General features: G+C 36.9%; 1 pseudogene across 1 annotated transcript in view; it reads right to left on the bottom strand.

Annotated features, from left to right (window-relative positions):
- Positions 1–2,827: 2,827 nt before the first annotated feature.
- Positions 2,828–8,285, bottom strand: part of LOC308492329 (ribosome biogenesis protein NSA2 homolog) — a 21,542-nt pseudogene continuing 16,084 nt past the window's right edge. Inside the window, exons 2-3 of the transcript in view lie at positions 3,069–3,623; positions 2,828–2,875 (exon numbers count right to left, since the gene is read on the bottom strand). The product of the transcript in view is annotated as a ribosome biogenesis protein NSA2 homolog (transcript). The remainder of the gene's footprint in view (positions 2,876–3,068; positions 3,624–8,285) is intronic.

The following is an 8,285-nucleotide window of genomic DNA, read 5'->3' as shown; positions in this document are numbered from 1 at the left end:
AAGAGAAAGAAAGCCTTAGGCACTGAGACTAGCCGCCCTCTCCCTACCCTCCCAGAGATCACCCCGCCCCCACCTGCCCAGTGCTAGAAGCACAACAGTAGCAGTGTCAAATCAAAAGAACAGATATTTGCAGTTCTGAGAACTGTGGTCCACAGACACAGATTTACAGCCCAACTAGTTCTGGAAAAGAGGAGGGAGCTGTGGAAGCTGGACTGGCTGTGGTCGTGGTGGCCTCCATTGCTCTGTGCCACCTCTCACAACCCACCCCACCCATGTCCCCACCTATCTGGGTGGATCCCTGCATAAGAAACAGAACTGCTGAAACACATGGGCTCTGAATCTGGTGCAGGAAGAGCTTTGGAACTTCAAAATGACCCAGGTGAACTACTAACAGAGGAGAAGCCTGTCTTCCAGGGAATCCCTCCATTGATTGAGAAGCTGGAATAGTGCAGAGAAAACATAACACTACAGTGTGAGAGAGAAAAAAAGGCTGCAGTCAGACAGAAAATAAAACATTCTACCAACACGGACTTGAAAACAAAAGAAAGACCTCTTCCTATCAACCTGTTGCAGAAGCCACTCCTGTAGATGTCTAGGAAGAGAAATAATAAATCAGTAATTGCCATGAATAACCAAGGCAACAAGACAGCTCTGAAAGAAAGTGAAAAGTCTCCAGAAAAGGAGACATATGGAAATATGTGACTTAAATGACAGAGAATTCAAGATTGCAGTTTTGAAAAAAACTCAACAAGATGCAAGAAAACACAGACAGGCAGTTTGATGAACTCAGAAACACAATCAAAGAACAACATGAGCATTTTACCAAAGAGATTGAAATTTTAAAAAAGAACCAAATAGAATTACTGGAAATTAAGAACTTAATAGAATAAATTAAGAATGAAATAGCCAGCTTTGGTAATAGAGTTGACCAGACGGAGGAAAGAATCAGTGACATCAAAGATAGAAACCTGGAAATGATACAGATGGAAGAAGAGACTTGAGACTTAAAAGAAATGAAAGAAATCTACAAGAACTTTCTGACTCCACCAGGAAGGGCAATATAAGAATAATGGGCATACCAGAAAGAGAAGAAAAAGAGAAGGGAACAGAGAATATATTCAAACAAATAGTTGATGAGAACTTTCCAAACTTGTTGACAGAACTGGATCCTCAAATGCAAGAAGCAAATAGAACACCTAATTACCTCAATGCCAACAGGCCTTCTCCAAGGCACATTGTATTGAAGCTGTCAGAAATCAGCAACAAAGAAAGAATCCTCAAGGCAACCAAGGAAAAGAAGACAGTAACCTACAAAGGAAAGCCCATTAGATTATCATCAGATTTTTTAGCAGAAACTCTACAAGCCAGGAGGGAGCGGAGCAAAATATTCAAACTATTGAAAGAGTAAAATTATGAGCCAAGAACAATATACCCAGCAAAGATATCCTTTAAATATAAAGGAGGAATAAAGACCTTTCCAGACATATAGAAGCTGAGGGAATTTTCTAATACACAACCTGCACTACAAAAAATACTAAAGTAGGCTATTCGACCACCATCAACAGGGACAATTAGTGGCAACCAAAACATAAAAAGGGGGAGAGTAAAGGCCTGAAATGGAATTTGGGAATGGAGAAAGTAAGTGTGCTGAAAAAAATGGAATGCTCTAAATATCAAACTTTCTTTTATATAAACTTAAGGTAACCACTCAAAAAAAAAAAAAATCCAGAACTGAAACATATACCCTAATAAAAGAAGAAACAGAGGGAAACATCATAGAATACCACCACACAGAAATAATAGACAACAAAAGACAAAGTAACCATGGAGACACAATCTTACCAGAAAACTAAAGATTGAATGATAGAAAATCCTCACATATCAATAATCACCCTAAATGTAAATGGACTGAACTCACCAATCAAAAGGAACAGAGTAGCAGATTGGATCAAAAAACTAAACCCAACCATATGCTGTCTCCAAGAGACACATCTCAGCTACAAGAACAAGCATAGACTCACGTGAAAGGGTGGAAATTGATACTCCAAGCAAATGGTACCCAGAGAAAATCAGATGTAGCCATAATGATATCAGATGAAACAGACTTCAGGGTGAAATAGATAATAAGAGACAAAGATGGACATTTCATAATGGTAAAGGAACTATACAAGAAGAAGACATAACAGTTATCCATATTTATGCCCCCAATCAGGGAGCACCAAAATATACCAAGCAACTACTAACAGAATTAAAGGGAGAAATTGACCAAAACACAATTATACTAGGGGACCTAAATATATCACTGACAGCTATGGATACATCATCCAAACAGAAAGTAAATAACAAAATAGCAGCCTTAAATGACACATTAGATGAAATGGACATAATTGATATATATAAAGCACTTCATCCTAAAATATCAGACTATACATTTTATCTAGTGTACATGAAACATTCTCAAGGATAGACCTTATATTGGGGCATAAAACTAACCTCAGCAAATTTAAGAAGATTGAAATCTTACCAAGCATATTCTCTGATCACAAGGCTTTGAAATTGGATATCAACTGCAAAAAGAAAGCAGGAAAAAGCACAAATACATGGAGATTGAACAACACACTTTTTTTTTGTTTGTTTGGTTTTTTTTGTAAAACTGGGCCACTTTAATGTTCTTTACAATAGAATAAATAGTTCTCGACTGCAGACATGTAAGCTGTTTGGTACTCAGAAACATCACAGTAAAGGCGATTTTCTTGATTGATGTATAATCTTCAATAATTATAAGGAGTTACTTCTATGAACTGCTGTCAAACCAGTAAGACTGCATTTATGCATCCATCATTTTCAGGATTGTTGGTAACCTGGGCATATTTTCCCCAAATAACTGTGCCTCCTTGTGTCACAAGGCCCAAGTCGCTCACGTGCACCTCAATGACTGTACCTTTGGTAATAACATCCAAAGTTGTATAAAGTGGGGAAGAGGGATTCTTTTCTACATCAAGGATTGGCATGCAAAAGGTTGCTTTCAGTTCAGGATGTGTTACATGTGCCTTCTTGAAACGTAAACCCATTGGCCTAATGAATCTTTCATATTTAGGTGGTTTTCTAGTAAAGCCATCTCCAACAAAGCAGACTTTAGTAACCATCCTCTTCCATGCCTTCTTCTCTCTCTTCTCTGTTCGAATAATTTTTAATACCTCTGTTTCTCCCTGGGCACGAACTTTGGGCAGAGGGACTTCCCATTTTCCTGCTTTTTCTTTACGTTTTTGTTTAATCATATTGGAAAGTACTTTAGCTTGGGACTGTCCCTCTCTGTCCAGTAGATATGCAGGTAATGCTCCTTGTGGTTTCTTTTCATCATCCTTTTGTTTGGTGTTTCTCTTTTCATGCATCTTGATAGTCTTTTTCATCTGTGTTTTCTAAGCATGGCGCTGTTTATGGTAGAGTTTAGCTTTGAGACCAATCATCTTTTCTGCCTTCTTTGAATGTTCATGAGCGTCTCGACCTTGCTTCTTTCTCTTTTTCTCATGGTAATCCAAACGATATCCATAGCGCTTCCGGTGTAACTCAATATGTTCGTTTTGAGGAATGGTTACTACCGTGCAGACGACAGGCGCAGTCCCCTGGGCACAAAGAAACTCTCAATTTTCGGGTCTCAGAAACTCAAGAGCCTACTCCATGCAACTGGCGACAGTCTAAACAACATATTTTTTTTTTAATTAATTAATTTATTTATTAGTTTCAGGTGTACAAAACAAGGTAATACTTAGACGTTCATCATTTATATCCCTCATACTGTGAACCCCCCTCCCCCCATCCACTATCCCTCCGACCTCACACTGAACCATCACATTATATATATAAAATTATAGTTGGCATTCATTAATGTTTAGCTTCTGATGAACAATGCCATGATCAGGTATCCACAGTATCCCTGAGGTGGTCTCCCAAATAGGACGCATGTCCATCGGATACCCAACAAAATCTTTACAACATTATAGAATACCTTCCCCAAATTAATTTTCAAAAGAAAAACCCTGAGGCCATCTTGTGGTTACCAGCTGCTTCCAAATCCCTTCACCTTTCCCCTTATCCCCAACCCCCTCCCACACACCCATCTAACCACTCTCGGTTTTTTCTCTGCGTCCCCAAAACTGACTCTGATTAGTTCATTCACATAGTCTTTTCTTTAGATTCCATATATAAGTGAGATCATATGGTACTTGTCTTTCTCTTTCTGACTTATTTCACTTAACATAATGTTCTCTAGATCCATCCATGTTGCTGCAAATGATAAGATTTCTTTCTTCTTTATGGCTGCGTAATACTCCATTGTATAAATGTACCACAGCTTCTTAATCCAGTCATCTACCGATGGGCATTTTGGTTGTTTCCATATCTTGGCTATTGTGTAAAGTGCTGCAATAAACATAGGAGTGCATACAGATTTTTGAATTGGAGTTTTGGATTTCTCCGGGTAGATGCCTAGGAGTGGAATTACTGGATCATAGGGTAGTTCCATTTTCAGATTCCTGAGATACCTCCATACTGTTTTCCATAGTGGCTGCACTAATCTGCAGTCCCACCAACAGTGCACTAGCGTTCCCTTTTCTCCACATCCGCGCCAGCATTTGTTGTTTGTTGATTTATTGATAATAGCCATTTTGACTGGAGTGAGGTGGTATCTCATTAAACAACATATTTTTAAAGAACGACCGGGTCAAAGAAGAAATTAGAGGAGAGATCAAAAGATACATAGAAACAAATGACAACAAAAATAAATCCTACCAAAATTTGGGGAAACAGCAAAATCAGTTTTAAGAGGGAAATTTACATCATTACAGGCCTATCTCAAGAAACAAGAAAAATCCCAAATACATAACCTCATGTTACACCTTACAGAACTAGAAAAAGAAAACAAAAGAAACCCAAAGACAGCAGAAGAAAGGAAATAATAAAAATGAGAGCAGAACTAAATGAAATAGAGAACAAAAAGACAATAGAAAAAATGAATGTGACAAAGAGCTAGTTTTTTCAAAAGATTAATAAAATTGACAAATCCTTGGCTAGGTTCACTAAGATAAAAAGAGAGAGGACACTAATAAACAAAATCAGAAATGAAAAAAAGGAAGTTATCACGGACAACACAGAAATACAAAGGATCATCCAAGAATACTATGAAGGACTATAGGCCACCAAATTCAATAACCTAGAAGAAATAGACAAGTTCTTAGAAACATATAGCCTTCCTAGGCTGAACCATAAAGAACTGGAAAATCTAAACAGATCAATCACCAATAAGGAAAATGAATCAGTCATCCAAAACCTTCCCAAAAGCAAAAGTCCTGGACCAGAGGGCATCACTAGTGAATTCTACCAAACCTTCAAAGAGGATCTAATGCCAATCCTGCTCAAACTCTTGCAAAAAATTGAAGAAGAGACAGTACTCCCTAACTCATTTTATGAGGCCAACATTACCTTGATACCAAAACCTGGTAAGGACAACACAAAAAAAGAACACTACAGACCAATATCTCTGATGAATACAGATGCAAAAATCCTAAACAAAATTCTAACAAATCGAATGCAACAATGCATTAAAAAGATTATACATCACGACCAAGTGGGGTTCATCCCCGGGGCACAAGGATGGTTCAACATCCGCAAATCCATGAATGTGCTACATCACATAAACAAAATAAAGGACAAAAATCATATGATTATATCAATTGATGCAGAAAAAGTATTTGACGGGATACAACATCCATTTATGATTAAAACACTTACTAAAATAGGTATAAAAGGAAAATAACATAATAAAGGTCATATATGACAAACACTCAGCTAATCTCATAATTAACGGTGAAAAACTGAAGCCTTTTGCTTTGCGTTCAGGAACACGACAGGGCTGCCCCTATCACCTCTGCTTTTCAACATAGTGTTGGAAGTTCTTGCCAGAGCCATCAGGCAAGAGAAAGAAATAAAAGGCATCCAAATTGGGAATGAAGAAGTTAAATTGTCATTCTTTGCAGATGACATGATGCTATATATAGAAAACCCTAAAGACTCCACCAAAAATCTATTAGAAACAACCAAGGAATACAGTAATATGTCCCACTACAAAATCAACGTACAAAAGTCCGTTGCATTCCTATATACTAACCATAAAATCTCAGAAAAAGAAATGAAAAAATAATTCCTTTTGCAATTGCAGCAAAAAAATAAATAAATACCTAGGTTAAACTTAACCAAGGATGTGAAAGACCTATATGCTGAAAACTACAAGACATTTTTAAAAGAAATTGAAGAAGACACAAAGAAACGGAAAAACATTCCATGCTCATGGATTGGAAGAATCAACATAGTTAAAATGGCCACATTCCCTAAAGCAATATACAGATTTAATGCAATCCCCATCAAAATCCCAATGGCATTTTTAAATAAAATAGAACAAAAAAATCATCAGATTTGTTTGGAACCACAAAAGATCCCGAATAGCCAAAGCAATCTTAAGAAAAAAGAACAATACTGGAAGTATCACACTCCCTGACTTTAGCTTGTACTACAGGGCAACAATAATGAAAACAACATGGTATTGGCAGAAAAACAGACACGTAGACCGATGGAATAGAATTGATAAGCCAAAAATAAACCCCCATAAATATGGACATATAATTTTTGACAAAGAAGCAAAAAGCATACAATGGAGAAAAGATAGGCTTTTCAATCAATGGTGCTGGCAGAATTGAAAGTTTCATTCAAAAGAATGAAACTGGACTGCTATCTGTCACCATGTACCAAAATTATTTCAAAGTGGATCAAAGATTTAAGCATAAGACCTGAAACAATAAACTGCATAGAAGAAAACATAGGTACTAAACTTATGGATCTTGGGTTCAAAGAATATTTCATGAAGTTGACTCCAAAGGCAAGGGAAGTAAAAGCTAAAATAACTGAATAGGACTATATGAAACTTAACAGCTTCTGCACAGCAAAGGAAACCATCGACAAAATAAAGAGGCAACCAAGTGAATGAGGGAAGATTTTTGCAAACAGTGCCTCCAATAAGGGGCTAATATCCAAAATATACAAGGAACTCATGCTACTCAACAACAAAAAAACAAACAACCCAATTGAAAAATGGGCAGAGGACCTGAAGAGACATTTCTCCAAAGAGGACATAAAAATGGCAGATAGACATATGAAAAAATGCTCAACATCATTAATCATCAGAGAAATGCAAATAAAAACCACAATGAGATATCACCTCACCCCAGTCAGAATGGCTATCATCAGGAAGACAAATAGTAACATGTGTTGGAGAGGCTGTGAAGAAAAAGGAAACCTCATAGACTGTTGGTGGGAATGCAACTGGTGCAGCTGCTATGGAAGGCAGTGTGGAGGTTCCTCAAAAAATTACTAATAGAATTACCATATGACCCAGCAATCCCTCTCCTGGGTATCTACCCCCCAAAATCTGAAAACATTTAGCCATAAAGACACGTGTGCTCCAATGTTCATTGCAGCTTTATTTACGGTGGCCTAGACATGGAAACAACCAAAATGTCCTTCGTTAGATGAATGAATGGTATATATGCACAATGGAATACTATTCAGCAGTAAAGAAAGATGAAATAGGACCATTTGTGACAACATGGATAGATCTTGAGATTATAATGCTAAGCAAAATAAGTCAGAGAAAGCAGAGAACCAAATGATTTCAATGATATGTGGTCTATGAACCAAAAACAACAAAAGAACAAGACAAACAAATGAGAAACAACAACTCATAGACACAGATAATAATTTTGTGGTTACCAGAGGGTAAGGGGGGAGGGAGGTGGTAGATGAGGGTAAAGGGGATCAAATATATGGTGATGGAAGGAGAATTGACTGCGTGGTGAACACACAATGGGATTTATAGATATAATACAGAATTGTACACCTGAAATTTATGTAACTTTGCTAACAATTGTCACCTCAATATACTTTGATTAAAAAAAAGATGTATACGTGAAAGCTACAAAACAAAGCAGAGAGAAATAAAAAGAAAACCTAAGTATAAAAACAAAAAAACAAAAAGCAACACAGGTGTAGCAACAGTTAGACAAAATAGAGTTTTATAAAAGACTGTAACAAAAGACATAATAATAATAAAGGGATCAACTTAACAAGAGGATATATAATAACACTTGTAAATATTTATGCAACCAACATAGGAGCACCTACATACATATAGTAAATATTAACAGACAAAAAGGAAGAAATTGACAGTAATAGTAGAG

The sequence above is a fragment of the Rhinolophus hipposideros genome, assembly GCF_964194185.1.
Source record: "Rhinolophus hipposideros genome assembly, chromosome: 24".
NCBI classification, from domain to species: Eukaryota; Metazoa; Chordata; class Mammalia; order Chiroptera; family Rhinolophidae; genus Rhinolophus; species Rhinolophus hipposideros.
The sequence above is the reverse complement of the archived record's forward strand: the minus strand, read 5'-3'. Positions and strand labels throughout refer to the sequence as shown.